Source organism: Impatiens glandulifera, chromosome 5 (assembly GCF_907164915.1).
Source record: "Impatiens glandulifera chromosome 5, dImpGla2.1, whole genome shotgun sequence".
NCBI classification, from domain to species: domain Eukaryota; kingdom Viridiplantae; phylum Streptophyta; class Magnoliopsida; order Ericales; family Balsaminaceae; genus Impatiens; species Impatiens glandulifera.
The window spans coordinates 10,310,199-10,328,086 of record NC_061866.1 but is presented as its reverse complement, the minus strand read 5'-3'; the positions used below and the strand labels follow the sequence as shown (position 1 = coordinate 10,328,086).

Genomic DNA, 17,888 nt, shown 5'->3' with positions numbered 1-17,888 from the left:
GGATCAAATTCAGGACAAAAACAATTAATAACTTTTGTCTTGCTCAATCGATTCTTATCGATTTAGGTCATAATCAAACTTACGATATAGGTAAAACATCACCAAACTAGGGTGATCACTTGACTTTTTGAATCACATCAGTCAATGAAGGAGTGATTTCCACTTTTTGAGAAATCAAACATTCTGGCATGTTCTTATCTTGATGTTGCGAGGAGAAAGACGTCTCAGGCCGCCAATGTGCATTGGGTGCAGTCTGTCACGTTTCGTATGCGTTCTATTAGCGGCGAGCATTCTGCGTGTTAAACGTTAGCGTGTCATTTGTGATCCGTTGTAGCGGGAATGAGAACTTTGAAGCCCGAAAAGGGGAAAGGTTCCATGTGAACGACACTTGCACATGGGACGTTAGTCGATCATAAGGGTCGGGGGAACCCCGACATATAGCGCATTTCGGAAGTTGTTGGCTGGCTAAGTCAGACCGAGGGAAGTAAGCCAACGGCAAACTTAGGACCGAGAGCTAACAATGCTAGGACCAATAAAAACAGTCTATTTGTTAAAAATGAGGTTATCTTTTTTCACATTTGAGCATATATGCCCATTATTACTAAGAAAATCATCATTCATCATGAACTTACAATATTATTACACAACAATGACCCAAATAATCATAAATACCATATTACAACTTATATAAGAATTTACAAACAATTTTTGGACTACTTCCCCGTGTCAGGATTGAGTAATTTGCGCGTCTACTGCCTTCCTTAGATATGGTAGCCGTTTCTCAGGTTCCCTCTCCGGAATTAACGTTAGTTAGATGAGAGTGTTGTTAGCCTGGTTACAATACTTTTTTTTCTAAATTTTGCCCAGATCATAATTTGTTTTAACCTTTAAGGACTTAGTTGAATTTGATTGTTTTTTTTAATGTTTTTTACTTTTATTTTAATCTGTAAAATTAAATAATAGACATAAAATTTATAATTTACCTATTTTATATATATATATATATATATATATATTTATGTATTTTATGACTTTATTTTTAATTATTTTAGAATTTAAATAATTATAATATTTGTCCAAACAATTATTTAATTTAATAAGCCTTGAATTTAATTATTATAGATTTAAATGAATACAATCATTTATTTAAAATTTATTTAATTTATATTTAATTATTTTAGATTTATAAATACAATCATTTATTTAAAATATTTATTTAATTTATATTTAATTATTTTAGATTTATAAATACAATCATTTATTTAAAATAATTAATTTATTAGAGAATATTTAAATAAATATTATTTAAAGATTTAAAATTTTATTAAATTTGATGAATTAAATTTGGATGTTAGTGTACACCCTTTTAAATTTTCTCTTAAGAGGTAACCAATTATTACTAGTTGTTACGGGTAAGATGAAATTTAAAGAAATGAAATACAAATTTGATTAGCTTTCAATGTCTTTAAAACATAAGGATACTATTCAACTAATTACTTAATGATATTTTATTTAATTTATTAATTCTCCTTATTATTATTCTCAAATATAATATATATATAGACAACTAAATTTTACACTATCCAATTTAAATAAATAAAAATAAATTAATAATATAATTTATACTATTTTTAAGAAATGAAAAAAAAGAGTCAGGCGTAAGCAAATTTAAACTAAATTGGCCTAAGCCAGACCCGCAAGTAGGTAGGCCAAAAAAAGAGAAATTTGATGAAATGACCTGAAAAGGGTATAATTTCAAAAAATGCCCACGCCGGATAAACATTGTGAAAAGGGCATTTTTGTCTTGAGAAATGTTCGTCTTACCCCCGAAACGTCCACTTACCGCTCAAAGACGAGATTTACCATAAACATGTTTCATATAAAACGCGTGAGTTCAGAAAAACGTTTTAAATAAATCGCAATTGTGGTAATTCACGTAAATTAATTATTCGTGATTACTACTATCGCGATTCATCTATAAAACGCGTTTATGAACTCACGCGTTTTAGATGAAACGTGTTTGTGGTAAATTACGTAAATTTATTATACAAGATTTACCACAATGTCGTTTCATGTAAAACGTGATTATGTACTCACATGTTTTACATGAAACGCGATAGTGGTAAATCGCATATTTCATCGTATATATACTTAATTTGCCATAATTTTAAAAAACTCTTTCCATTCATGACTTCTCTCTCTCCCTGACTCTACTCTCCAACCCACGAAACCCTATACGTTCTCTTTGTCATGACTCACGACGCTCCGTTCGTTCAAGATCAGCAGTTGCCACAACCGCAACGTTCATTCAAAATGAACAAAATGGTACGTACAACAAAATCATTAACTTTTATTTATATTTAAGACACCATAAACCTTAAACTCAACCCTACGTACGCACAATGCCGTTATATTAAAATGTTTATATTTAGAAAACCCTACTCTGAAGAAGACAAAAATGAAAAAACTAAGAGGGAAACGATTTCTAATGCTATTTAATTGAGCAGTTTCATTACTTTATGAAATTATTCGTATTTAATAACAAAACAACTTTTTTTTAATATGCAGACAACAAACATTGTAATGACCTTTTGTCTCAATCAATTATCTAGTGAAATTTGTACTATTCTCTCTATTTACCATGTCCATATTATGTAAGTTTTGAATGTAATCACCATGATATTATTGTTTGACACAGTTGTTGATGGTGCAATTTGCTCGCATTTGTGGTGCAAGGGTGTCTATGAGGTTAAAAGATGATGTTACTCATGTTATAGTTTACACTAATGATAATGGTGCATGCGGCCGAACTTTAAAAATATTGAAAGCAATATTGAACGAGAGATGGATCCTTACAATTGATTGTGAGTCTCTCTCAACACAATTGGTTTATTTTGTGTTTACATATAAAAAACTAAATAAAAATTGTTTTTATATACATGAATAAAATCATAAATAAAAAAGTTATGTTGATGAAGAACCATATGAGGTTAAGTAAGATAATCATGGGCACACGGTAGTCCTAAAGTTAGCAAACTTTGATATTTTAACAATATAAGTTTGGTCTGATTCCTCCTCTGTATAACTTTATTATCTTGCTTGATAATTGAAATTGTTTTTGTTTGTTTTTCAGCTTTCAAAACTGTTCGACAGTTACACTTTTGTAAGAGAATTCATCTCAGCTTACAAACAGGATCTCATAGAGTTGGTAATTGTTGGAGGAGGTAGCACAAAAGAAAATGAATAAATCATTTGATGAGTTAGCCAAATGACGACAAAACTATAATAGTATACCTAGAGATAAATAGCAGGAATCGACCGATGACTTTAAAAAATGTTTATGATTTTTTTCTCGACAGTTGGTTATTTGAGACAGTGGCGGTTGTGTCACAATATTGGATGAACATGGTGTTTCTCACACAAACATTTTTCAAAGCATCGGTCGATTTATGTTATCTATCTCCAGGTATACTACTATAGTATTGTTGTCCTTTGACTCAGCAAATAGTTTATCCATTTTTTTTAGTGCTACCTCCTCCAGCAATTACCAACTCTATGAGATCCTATTTGTAAGCTGAGATGAATTCCCCTACAAAAATAAAAATGTAATTGTCGAACAATTCAAAAGCTAAAAAAACAAACAAATCAATTTCAGTTATCAAGCAAAATAATGAAGGTATACAAAGGAACAGACCAAACTTACATTGTTCAATTATCGAAGTCTATCAGCTTTAGAACCACCTTAGACCCCATGATTATCTTGTTTAACCTCATACAGTTCCTAATCAACATAACTTCTTGTTTTATCCCTATACAAAAACAATTTTTATTTAGTTTTCCTATATGTGAAAATAAAATAAATCAATCTTATTAAGAGTGACTCACAATCAATTGTAATGACTCATCTCCCGTTCAATATTGTCTTCAATACTTTTAAAGTTCGACTGCATACACCATTAACATTAGTGTAAGTTATAACATAACTAACATCATCTCTCCATCTCATAGACACCCTTGCACCACAAGTGTGAGCAAATTGCACCATCAACAATTGTGTCAAACAATTTGACAATAATATCATGGTCATTACATTCAAAACTTACATAATATAGACATGGTCAGTAAAGAGAATAATACATTATCTTCACTAAATAATTGATTGGGATAGAAGATTATTACTGTGTTTGTTGACTGCATATTAAAAAAAATGTGTTTTTGTTATTAAATACGAACGATTTCATAAAGTAATGAAAATGCCCCTTTTACAAGATTTATCTGACATGGGCATTTTTTGGAATTAGACCCTCATGGCCATTTCATCAAATTTTCCCAAAAAGACCTATCATATAAATTAAATAAATAAAAAAGAAAAAAAGTCTCTTTCAACCAGAGAAGGAGTTGATGGACATTTTTTATATAATTCTGTAATACAAAGCTGCACATCAGACAACTAAAATGACTTCTTGATATTTTTTGTTTTTTATCTTCTTAGATACGAGGTTAAAGTTGCCATTTTAGAACATTTACACCATCTAGATAACATTCTGTGTTAGACATGTTGGCAAAAAAACAAATCTAAGTAATTGAAAAAACATGGACAAGTAATAAAATCACCCATTTCTCAATGTTATATTTACAATTTTCTTTAAATTTTGGTACAAGTCAGAACATTTATCTAAGTCAACCAAAACCAAAACCATACTCGTATAAAAAGAACAAAATAAAAGTTTAACCAATAAATTATATTGGTCCAAAAAATCTAAATAGAAACCAAAGGTCTCATTCCTACTAAGAATGCTTTGATTTAAAATAGTCATGACGGTTAGAGATTGTGCTAACAATCCACGAGAATAAACCCGGGTCACAAAAAAAAACTTAATAGAAACCCAACAACTAGTTGATAGGGTATCCGACAATAGTACAAATGACAAAAGAATTTGATGAAAAAATATCCTAGGATACAAAATAATCACAATACAACCAAAGCAAAATATCTTTGAAAATATAACCTAGAAAAGATGTATAATAAGGTGCATTTCATATTAAAAAAGAAATATTATTGCTACTATAGAACGTTTGGATCCACAAACATCATCATTATAAAAATATTAGTTACATGAACAGGCATTTTGTGGTATGATTCTCGCTTAGGGTGCGAGAGGTACTGAGTTCAATTCTCGGAATGCCTTGAGACAATTTTTCTCACAATGTATCTAGGAACTCATTATTTTTTAATCTAGATACAAAACTTGAACATGAGAAAACATGGAATCATAATCAGAAACTATTGTGAAGAATTTTTATTAACATAGCTCCAAATAATTATAACATAACAACCCAACCTAGTAATTCTAAAATCATATTAGAAACTATTGTATTAAATTTATAACTGTAACATTAGCAAAAGAGCAGGGAAGGAATTGGTTTCATACTCATTGCAACATGAACCATCCTACGATATTCTAAAAAGCCATCATCTTAATACTAGCAAGATAAACCCAAATTCATGAATCAGACAAATGAAAGGACTTCTTGAAATGTAGATCAAGATGAACGTACTTGCCTCATATGTATTGCCAATGTTAAGCTCCACAGACCACATAGAACTTTTAAATGACCAATGTCTAAACTTCTTTACGTTGTTGTCTGAATTTAGTGTCTGGGCATTTGGTCAAGTGGTAAAATTCTTGCTTTGGGTGCGAGAGGTCCCGAGTTTGATTCTCGGAATGCCCCAACTTCTAAAAATATATATTTTTTATTCTTCTTAGATATGTTGTGATTTAGAATATTTACACCATCTTGATGACAATTTGTATTAGACCTGTAGGAAAAAAAAAACAAATCTAAGTAATTGGAAAAACTAGGACAAGTAATTATGCAGATTGCCAAGTGTATGAAAAGAAAGAAAAAATGAAAGATGTTTAACCAATAAATTATGCAGGTCTAATGAAATTCAATAGAAACCCAATAACCAGTTGAATACGGTATCCATTGAACAATGGTACAAATGACAAAAGAATTTAATGAAAAGATATCCTATGATACAAAATAATCATAATACAACCAAGGCAAAAGCATTTTTAAAAATATTACCTAGAAAAGATGTATCAGGTATTTCATTAACATCAAAAGTAAGGTGCATTTATTGTTACTATTGTAGAACTTTTGGATCCACAAACATCATCATTATCTATTTCTCAATTTCTTCAGAACTGCAACCTCTCAGGTTAACTCCTCACAGAAACAATACATAGAGCAGATGTAATGCAATATCATTTGGTTGTTACAAACATATCAAATTCATACAATAAAGCAAGTGATAATGCAATATAACCCAAAGTTATGCCCCAAAGACTATATAGAACATTTTCATGAATTGATCAATGTCTAAGCCTCTTGAGAACATTCTTCTTTACAGTATTAGCTCAATTTCTACATATGGGCATTTGGTCTAGTGGTATGATTCTCGCTTTGGGTGCGAGAGGTCCCGAGTTCGATTCTCGGAATGCCCCATCTTCTGAAAATTGATTTTTTAATTTTCTTAGATCTGAGGATCAAGTTGACATTTACAAAAACTAGATGACATTCTGTATTAGATCAGTAGGCAGGAAACAAATCTATGTAATTGAAAAAACTAGGACAGGTAAAAAAATCACCTATTTCTCAATGCAATATTTATAGTCTTTCCATAATTTTTGGTACAAGTCAGAACAGTTATCCAAGTCAACTAAAACCATACTTGTATGAAAAGAAAAATATAAAAGATGTTTGACCCATAAATTACGCAGGTCTAATAAAACTCAATAGTAATTCCCAATAAGAACATTTTGATTTAAAGTAGGATCATAATTGTGGGGTATCATGCTAGCAACCTACAGGAATAAACACGGGTCCAAAATAAAAGGTCAATAGAAACCCAACAACCAGTTGAATAGGGGTAACCATTGAACAATGGCATAGATGACAAAAGAATTTAATGAAAAAATATCAGACAATACAACCAAGGAAAAAGAATCTTTGAAAATATTACCTAGAAAAGATGTATCAGGTATGTCACTAACATCAAAAGTAAGGTGCATTTAATATTAAAAAGAAAGATTATTGCTACTGTAGAACATTTGGATTCACAAACATCATCATTATCCGCGAGTATAAATAATGATAAAGTTGTTGGTTAATAATTTAGCCATAAACGTAACAAAAAGTGTGCCTCTAGCCTGAAGACCAAGAAAAGCATGAATGCCACACCTTGAATAAGACTTCTTTTTTCAGAGATTATAAAAAATAAGTGATGTAAAGTCAGCTTGAAAATATTACACAATTTCAATCAATCTATTCGATATAACATAGTTGCATAAGGAAAAATGTAAATTCACAAATAACCTCCAAGGCAAAAGAATCGTTGTATAAGGCTTGTAGTCATTGCCAAAATAGAGCAAACTAGTGTATTTACCTAGTAAGTTGCATTATTTTTCCAGAAAAGAAAGATTCTTTCTAGTGTTCAATTTTATGAAACCAAGGTTTGTTCCAAACAAATAACAGTACTGCAAGCCACCAGCCAATTAAAATAAAATCACAAGAAATGTACTAGGTTGAACCTGGGTCAAACTCAAGTGCAGGTTAAATTCACACAATGATCAGCCATAATAGTTAACAAGCTGAAAGTAGATGGATTAAATAAGGTTCCATAAAAAGAGTCTGAATATACAAGCATCAATAAGAATAGAATTAAAGTACACTACCTTTTTGTCTAAACTGTGATCAGATATAGTAAAATAATGCTATTTAAATATGCAGTTCTATTTGTAAAACCCATCCAACTTAAATATGCAAGAGAATAAAAAAATGAAAAATAAAATGAAAAAGAACTCAACAAAGTAGGAAAGTCAACTCCAATAGAAAAAACTAAATAGTTAAGTCAACTCCAATAAAAAACCTATTTATCATAATATTAGTTACATGAACCATAGGGCATTTGGTCTAGTGGTATGATTCTCGCTTAGGGTGCGAGAGGTCCCGTTCAATTCTCGGAATGCCCCAACCCTTGTGAAACAATTTTTCTCACAATGTATCTAGGAACTCTTTATTTTTTAATCTAGACACAAAACCTGACCATGAATTTGAAGAAGTAACCAATTAAAAAATCTTAGCTCTCATTTCAACTACACCTCAAGAACAGATCTTTTAAATCAGGGATTTATTAACTTTGTTTTCAGTGCTCTAACTTATATTAGGCATGCGTAAAGAAAACCTAGAATCATAATAAAAAAAACTATTGTGATGAATTTTATTAACAGAGCTCCAAATAGTTATTACATCAGCAAAAAAACCATGAAATGAGTAGGATATCATACTCACTACTAAATTGACCATCCATTAGACACTCAGAAAGATATAGCTGGGATTGTTAGGTTTGAAACTATGCAAGGAAGTCACTGGAATGTTTATATGAGGGGGGCTTTATTGACATTTCATCCTCCCACGAAATAATATTTTAGAAGTTATAGCAGCATTGGGCTTTATTTTTTCTTTTGAATTAAAAAAAAAGAGAATAATCCAACACTATAATATGTACTATCAGCCCAAGTAGCTCATGAAAATATCAAAGGTTTGTTTTTCTTGGCCAGAGGAACTAAATTCAACTAACAAAATGATTTTGATTTCTCAATTTCAACCATCTTCCAAAAGAACTTACTATAACAAACTGATAAGATGTTCCCAGACATTGAAATCCCAAAAATATCTTACAACCCATCATCATATTATCAATATTTTACATGTCACAACTGTAGCTTTTCCCTATTCCAAAGAAAAATAAACATACAAGTTTTCATGCCATTAATTTTTGAAGAGAAAAAACCCTTGCCCCTAAAGAAAAGGATAAAATCATAAAATAGTTTGCAATAAAAAAGTCAAGGTCTCATTTTATCATTTATGTTTATGAAAATGATCATATATGTTGCGAAACAAACTGACACAGTCTGGAACATTTTGTGTTTCCCATTTGATCATAGGGTGAGATAGCTGCTAATTTTGGTTCTCAAAATAGACCTTAGCACAGTGGCAAGAAGCCAGATTTTGACCTATGGTCAGGGGTTCAAATCACCTCCAATTGAGGCCCATTCAATTTGTGTTCTACTTGCAATAGTGGATCTCATAACAACCAACCCAAGTAATTCAAAAATCATAATTAGAACTATTGTATAAAACTTATAACTGTAACATTAGCAAAAGAGCAGGGAAGGAAGGAATTGGTTTCATACACATTGCAACATGAACCATCCTACGATATACTAGAAAGTCGTCATCTTCGTTAATACTAATAATGCAAGATAACCCAGAGTCATGAAACAGTCAATTGAAAGAACTTGAAATGTAGATCAAGATGAACTTACCTGTCTCAAATGTATTGGCAATGTTAAGCTCCAAAGACCACATAGAACCTTTAAATGACTAAAGTCTAAGCTTCTTGAGGTCATTCTTCTTTACATTATGATCTCAATTTAGCATCTGGGCATTTGGTCTAGTGGTATGATTCTCGCTTTGGGTGCGAGAGGTCCCGAGTTCGATTCTCGGAATGCCCCACATTACTTTTTGAAAAATGAGGTTTATGTTTTTTTTCTTAGCTCAAGTTGTCATTTTAGAACATTTGCACCATCTAGATGACAATCTGTATTAGACCTGCAGGCAGAAAAATAAATCTAAGTAATTGAAAAAACTAGGACAAAAAATAATATCACCCATTTCTCAATGATAAATTTATAGTCTTTCTTTAATTTTTGGTACAAGTCAAAACAGATATACTTGTATGAAAAGAAAGAAAAAGAGACGCATGTCTAATAGAACTCAATAGACACCCAACAACCAGTTGAATTGGGTATCCATTGAACAATGGTACAAATGACAAAAGAATTTATTGAAAAGATATCCTAAAAAACAGCACAATACAACCAAGGCAAAATCATCTTTTAAAATTTTACCTAGAAAAGATGTATCATGTATTTAACTAACATCAAAAGTAAGGTGCATTTAATGTTAGAAAGAAATATTGTTGCTACTGTAGAACATATGGATACACAAACACCATCATTTACCACGAGTATAAAGAATTATAATAATTTAGCCGTAAACATATGAGCTAAAGCTTTTCTGTGCACCCCTAAAAATAACAGGAGTCCCAGTTTTGAGTCTTTCCAAAAAGTCTGCCTCTAGCCTGAAGACTAAGAAAAGCATGAATGCCAACCTTGACTAAGACATTTGATTTTTAAATTCTTTTCTCAGAGATTATAAAAATCGTGTGATGTAAAGTAAGCTTGAAAATATTAGGGTGTGAGAGGTCCCGAACTTGTGATACAATTTTTCTCACAATGGTATATCTAGGAACTCTTAATTTTTTAATCTAGACACAAAACCTGAACATGAGAATTCTAGAAAGCCATCATCTTCCTTAATACATAATGCAAGATAAACCAAAGTCATGAATCAGCCAATTGAAAGAACTTCTTGAAATGTAGATCAAGATGAACTTACCTGCCTCAAATGTATTGACAATGTCAAGTTCCAAAGACCACATAGAACTTTTAAATGACTAAAGTCTAAGCTTCTTGAGATCACTCTCCTTTACATTATGGTCTCAATTTAGCATCTGGGCATTTGGTCTAGTGGTATGATTCTCGCTTCGGGTGCGAGAGGTCCCGAGTTCGATTCTCGGAATGCCCCATCTTTTGAAAATTGATATTTTTTTCTTCTTAGATCTGAGGTTCATGTTATCATTTAAAATATTTACATCATCTAGATGACAATATGTATTAGACCTGTAGGCAGAAAAACAAATCTAAGTTAAAAAACTATGACAAGTAATCAAGCACTGTATGAAAAGAAAGAAAGAAAAAAGATGTTTAACTAATAAATTACGCAGGTCTAATAAAATTCAATAGAAACCCAACAACAAGTAGTTGAATAGGGTATCCATTTCACAATGCTACAAATGACAAAAGAATTTAATGGAAAGATATCCTAGGATACAAAATAATCACAATACAATCAAGGCAAAAACATCTTTACAAATATTACCTAGAAAATATGTATCAGGTATCAAAAGTGAAAAAAAAAGGAATAGAAGAACATTCCAAAAGAAAAGTTTTGGAGCTGAAAGAATCAAATGCTTTATCTGAAAAAGGGAATTTTGTACGGGTTAGGAATTTTTTATCCTATTGGTATTTAGCCATTTTTTCTCTTGTTTTGTTTCACTTCCTACAATCTGTAATTCTTTAAACGCATCTTGTGCTTACTTTTTAATGAAAAGTTGACCTTTTTAAAATAAAAATTAAAACTAACATCAAAAGTAAGGTGCATTTAATGTTAAAAAGGATGTAGATTATTGCTATTGTAGAACGTTTGGATCCACAAACATCATCATTATCCATTTCTCAATTTCTTCCCTCCTCCAAAAGAACTTACTGTAACCAACTGATAGATGTTTCCAGACATTGAAATCACAAAAATATCTTACACCCCATCATTGTGTCAAACTGAGCAAAATCACTTTCTAGAATACAAATTTTCTTTTGTAGTTTTTTTGGGGGCTAGAGAGAGTAAACTTGGTGTGTCGATGCAAGTAAAGTAATAGGCAATGTAAACTGAGAATACATATGTAATTATATTTAAAAGAATGTTCTATGGTAGCATTACTAGGGGGGATAACTTTAAGTTGGTTACAGTTAGATATGTTTACCAGCAATTAACTCTTGACAGAAACAATGCATAGAGCAGATGTAATGCAATATCATCAGGTTGTTACAAACATATCAAATTTATACAATAAAGTAAGTGATAATTCTATATAACCCAAAGTTAACCCCAAGACTAGACGATTTTAATGAATTGACCAATGTCTAAGTCTCTTGAGAACATTCTTCTTTACAATATTAGCTCAATTTGTATGTATGGGCATTTGGTCTAGTGGTATGATTCTCGCTTTGGGTGCGAGAGGTCCCGAGTTCGATTCTCGGAATGCCCCAACTGTTGAATTTTTTTATCTTCTTACATTTGAGGTTCAAGTTGTCATTTTGGACCATGTACACCATCTAGATGACAATATGTATCACAACTGTAGGCAGAAAATAAATCTAAGTAATTGAAAAAACTAGGACAAGTAATTAAAACACTCATTTCTCAATGCAACATCTATACTTTTCGTTTAATTATTTTACACCTATCCATGTCAACCTAAAACCATACATCCAGATCTAAGATGTTCAATCAGTAAATATTATGCAGATCTAATCAAACTCTATAGAAACCCAACATCCAGTTGCTGTATCCATATAACAATGCCACAAATGACAAAAAGAAAAATTAATGAAAGATATCCTAGGAGTCAAAATAATCACAAGACAAATAACAAGGCAAAAATCATATTTTAATATATTACCTAGAAAAGATTAACTTCCAAACTATGGTGCATAAGATGTTAAAAAGAAAGGTCTTGCTACTGTAGAACATTTGGATCCCTAAACATCATCAACATCCTCTGGTATAAAAAATGAGAAAGTTTTTGGTTAATAATTTAGGCATAAATGTATCAAAAAGTGAGCCTCTAGCCTAAAGGCCAAGAAAAGCATGAATGCCCCTCCTTCACTAAGTCATTAGATTTTTAGAATATTTTATGAAACCAAGGTTTGTTCTATACATAAAAACAATGCTTCAGGTCACCAGCCAAATAAAATAAAATTGCAAGAACTGTACTAGGTTGAACCTGGATCAAACTCAGGTGTAGATTATATTCAGGTGATAGTACATAATAGTTAACAAGCTATAGATAGATAGATAGATTATATAAGGTTCCACTAAATGAGTCTGAATATATCAGCATCAAATAAGCATAAAAGTACACCACCTTTCTGTCTAAACTGAGATCAGATCTAGTAAAAAAATCTATTTAAATATGCATTTCTCTTTTGAAAACCCCATCCAACTTAAAATGCAGGACAATAAAAACATGCGACATACTTGTATGAAAAAATATAATTGTCCAAGTGAGCCCAAAACAATACTTGTATGAAAAAATATAACAGATGGTCAACCAGGAAATACTAGGCTGGTCTAATCAAAGTCTGTAGCAACCCAACAATGCCACAAATGACAAAAAGAAAAATTAATGAAAGATATCCTAGGATACAAAATAACCACCAGACAACTCCAAGGAAAAAGCATCTTTGCAAATATTACTATCACATGTTAGGTACAACAGAAGGGTATAGGTTAGCATGTAGTGAATAAAGGCAAACTGTCATTCTATTAACATGAAATAAGCTTGTGACAGTTAGGGGTATGAATGAATTCATCAGTGATTGTATAGTCCCCCTTCTCTAGGTCTCCCCTTAGTCTCTAGGTCTCATCCACTTCTATATTGTAAACCATAACCGCTATCGATAAAACTCTTGCTACAATTACCTAGAAAAGACGGATCAGGACGGTATTCATTTGACAAGACGGAGTAGACTAGAGCATTTTGATAACAAAAGTAAGGTGCGTTTTATGCTAAAATTGAAGAGCAATTGAAAAAAAAAAGATCCCATTCCTTTAACTTTTTTAAAAAATAACTTTTCCTTTAACTTTTAGTGTAAAGAATGAGAAAGTTGTTGCTTAATAATTTAGACATAAATGTATCAAAAAGGTGTGCCTCTAGCCTGAAGACCAAGAAATGAATGTCATCTTAATTTGTGAAACATATCCTATGATAACAGAAGTATAGAACACATCTCAATCTTATTTTCTATCCTTGAAAACAAACTCAATCACAAGCCTCAAGTAACCTGATCTAAATTAAGTTTGTAATGGGACTTGTAGTCCAAGAACTGGAAAACAAAGAGTATTATAATAGTCTGTCTTCAGTTCAGGGAAGAAAAGGGTATTGATTATTGAAAGTTGATCATGAATTTTAATGAGATTGTCAGCAAAGCAATAGTGTATTATTATTAAACTAATTTGAAAACCCATTACAACAGTACCTAGAAGAGTTCATATTTAAACAAAATTGAAAAGTCTATTATCACTCAGTTGAGTAAATGCATCATCAAGAAGAGAAACATAATCATAAATTCATAGAATCATTTGAAGTTGAGAAATATACCAGAGAGAAAAGTAGTATCTGATAACATGTTCCACCGCCATCTTCCCAACGCCGCCGTGAGGAGAGACGAGTAAGTGAATGGAGGGAGAGAGGGAGCCTTTCTATAGGGCATTCGGCGGCGGGCCACTAAATTTATGGGGTTTTTTTTGGGCCAATAATAAAATAATCACAAGATAACCCCTAGGCAAAACATCTTTGAAAATATTCCCTTGAAAATTGTATAAAAATAAAGCTATATGTTATCGAGGAACGTTTGGATCCTCTTAAAAAACAATATTTAGTTTATCAGAATCAAAGATAAAAATTGAAGGATTAGACTATCTTTACTCATATGATATTTAATTGTAGAAAAAAAAAATCAAACATTGAAAAATTTGTTGGTTAATAATTTAGATGTATAAAAAGTGTTATTTAGTTTTGGGACAGAAAATTATCAAAATATTTTTATATTGAAAATATTTTATCGTAAAATATTGAAAATATTTATTTTTAAGGTATAAAAAAAATAAATGGTAAGTTTAGTATCAATAAATATATTATAGTATAGTTTAGAAAATTGTGATGGATTTTCATTATTATGAATGGTAAATAAAACTGTTTTCATAGGTACATATTTTATTTTATTTTTATATTTTGATAATTAAATTATTTTTCTAATTTTTAACTTCATATTTTATCATCTTGATTTTAACTTAATTTTGTTGTTTAAGAATTTAATATTTTTATAATTAATTTTAGTCTAACATTTTTGTAAATTAGATATCTATACAATTTTTTTTTTATTATTGTGTGAACCTTATTCTTAATGATAATATTTATATAAAAAAAAGTATATATGTTTACATGACTAACGAAATGTACTCGTTATTTAATAAAGTTAAAATGGTGTAAAAAAATTTAAATATAACTTTTTATTTTAGTTATGAATATATTAAATAATAATAACAAATAATCACTTGAAATTTAATCTAAATAATAATAATATATATAATGGAAACTAAAAACTATTTTAAAAGTGTACTGAACTTATCAAATTATAGTGTTAATATTAAATATAACATAAAAAACATATCTACAAATTATTTTTCATTTATCTCGAGAATTGTTTTAAAATGTCCAATATGCAGATAAGAATATATATATATATATATATATATATATATATATATATATATATATATATATATATATATATATATATATATATATATATATATATATATATATATATATATATATTTCATTTTGACAAAAACTTGTTACGGTTGACCTGTCTAAAATTCACACTATTTTAGTTTTCATTTGGGAAGTTAAAGTCATATGAAATATACATAATAGTTATTCTTTCCAAACATTTACTCTCTTTTTTCATATGTGATTTGGTCATAACATAAGACATTTGGTTTGATATGATTCTCACTTAGTTTGTAAGAGATCCTGAACTCATTTCTTAGAATGCCCTAATTTATAAAATATTTTATTTTTTCATTATTTATGTTATATGTTTAGACAAATATATAGAATATAAATTTATAAAATATTTTATTTTTTCATTAGTTATGTTATATGTTTAGACAAATATATAGAATATGGGGTCATTTGTATATAAACTATTTTAGTTTGAAGTCATGTGTAAATACATTAATCCGAGAGTGTAACGTCCAAAAATCATTTTCTCCCAGAACTTTTAGTCTTGAAATTTTTTTATTTAAAAGATTTATAAAAAATATATATATATATATATATTTATTGATGTTTTAAAATTAATTATAAGATTAATTAATTTTTTGTAATCTTTTTAAATAATTTTATATTTAAAATAATAAAATTATAATTTAATTATGAAAAATCTTTACTTAAAATTAATTAAAAATAATTAATTTAAAAGATTGTTTATTTGAGTATAGAGTCGCCATATGATTTTAATTTTAAAATCAATAAAATATTTGTATATTTGTATAAACGTAATTTATCAGAGATTCTTTTGGGATTGATGTTTGGTTACGCTCGGGAAAGGTTTTTGCGTTGCATTATCTGTGCCCATTAAAGAACGGTCTCTACTTTAAATATTTTTGACTATTTTTTAAAAATTTAGTTTTATTACATTTTATTTAACCAGTTATTTTTAAAGTTCTAGGCATGTATTGTGTTTTTTTTCCATTTAAAATTATAAAATTCTTGCATTTCATGTCGATAATTTTTTTAAAATGTACCTGAAAAATATCAGTTTAGGATGTCAGAAAATTTAAAAATAAATTCAAATAGATTTTATTAAAATATATTTTTATGAAAATATTCTAAAACAATTTAATATCGTTTTTTTTTAAATTAATTTAGGGCTTCTAATTGTTAAAAAAGCAATTAAAATCAAAAGTCTTAAACAAACAAGTCCTTAGGTAGGTGTTCGGGTAACAAAACGAGTTAGACGCGCGGGTTTAGACTTTATTCGACTCGAGGTCAACGGCTTGGGTGCACGGTCAATGCAATGTTGATTTCTCGATCGCTCGCGAGAATCCTCGATCGCTCACGAGATTTCTCGGTTAGAAGATGTGTTTAGTTGGTTTTCTCGGTTGAAAATTAAGCCAGACCAAATTCTCTTGGTCGGAAGTACAGCCTGGCTAGTTTTCTTAGTCGAAAACAAAGTAAGGCAAAACTCTTCGGTTGCCCTCAAGAACACCTGCGCAAGTTTTTTAGGATTTTGTCAAAAGCCTCCGTTCTTCGAACTAAGGGCATGGGGAGCTTCGTTACTTCATGTAGAACACATTCGTGATCATCCCGAAGCATCATTTGATCAAGAAGATGCCGAATCGGGTTTGAACAATTCTTAAGGAAAAATAGGATTTTGATTTTTTTTTAATTCAGCATTTGGAACTTACCAATAACTTGCCTATGTTTATTAAATTTAGTTTAAAACTATAAAAACATTACTAACGGTAAGTTTAAACCAATTCAAGAATTTAGATTTTCATTTCTTTTTGAAATTTTGGTTTTTAAGCAATCAAGACATGGTTGATCAAGATTGATTTGAAAGTACTCCTAACACCCTTAATAACGTTTTAGAAAGCTTTTTTGAGTTGTTGTTCTTGATCTAGATGTTACGGCCCATTGTGTCTCGACCCATTCAAGGGAATGTCGAGGTTCATTAAAATCTTGGCCTCATAGTGCGCAATCTTCTTAGTCCAAGGGGAGGCCTAATCGCCTAAGTAGGCCCAACCCAATGAATATTCTAATTAAGGAAGATATATTTTAATTAAGGAATATATATTATAATTTAAGAAATAATATTTTAATTAAGGAAGATATATCTAATTTAAGAAGGGATATTCTAGTTAAGGAAGGGATATCTTAAATTAGTGTAATTAAATTTTAATTGGAAGTCAATTCCTAATATAGTACGTCATAAGTCATATAAATACTTCAGAGGTATTACATTATAATTACCAAGTATTCAATATACAATTTTTATTCTCAAGTTTTCTCTCTCTCTAAGTTCTTCTTGCATTGTGTAAAAAAGCTTACTAGCTAGAATCTGAGTCGATCTAGCCTAGTGCCACACGGGTCGAATTCCATCTTGTGACATAGAGCTCTCTAACACCTTTTTCCCCTCGGTCTATGTCTCGTTCCATAGTTTATCACGTGCTTGTGAGACACGTGGCAATATGGAAGGACTACCGCGAGGCAACTCGAGGTTCAATGATTTCAACCTTGATTTGTGTGCCAGACATCTTTTAAAATGAAACATTTAGTTTTTTAA

The 17,888-nt window shown here is 30.1% G+C and overlaps 1 long non-coding RNA gene and 4 other non-coding genes across 5 annotated transcripts; 4 read left to right on the top strand and 1 right to left on the bottom strand.

Annotated features, from left to right (window-relative positions):
• Positions 1 to 5,274: 5,274 nt before the first annotated feature.
• Positions 5,275 to 14,259, bottom strand: LOC124937572. The gene is made up of 4 exons (XR_007099374.1): positions 14,135 to 14,259; positions 10,531 to 10,814; positions 9,396 to 9,681; positions 5,275 to 5,821 (listed from the first exon to the last, which is right to left on the bottom strand). It is a non-coding gene; the product is annotated as an uncharacterized LOC124937572 (long non-coding RNA).
• On the top strand, positions 6,441 to 6,512 carry TRNAP-UGG. The gene has a single exon. It is a non-coding gene; the product is annotated as a tRNA-Pro (tRNA).
• Positions 9,513 to 9,584, top strand: TRNAP-UGG. The gene has a single exon. It is a non-coding gene; the product is annotated as a tRNA-Pro (tRNA).
• Positions 10,648 to 10,719, top strand: TRNAP-CGG. The gene has a single exon. It is a non-coding gene; the product is annotated as a tRNA-Pro (tRNA).
• TRNAP-UGG lies at positions 11,948 to 12,019 on the top strand. The gene has a single exon. It is a non-coding gene; the product is annotated as a tRNA-Pro (tRNA).
• Positions 14,260 to 17,888: the final 3,629 nt, after the last annotated feature.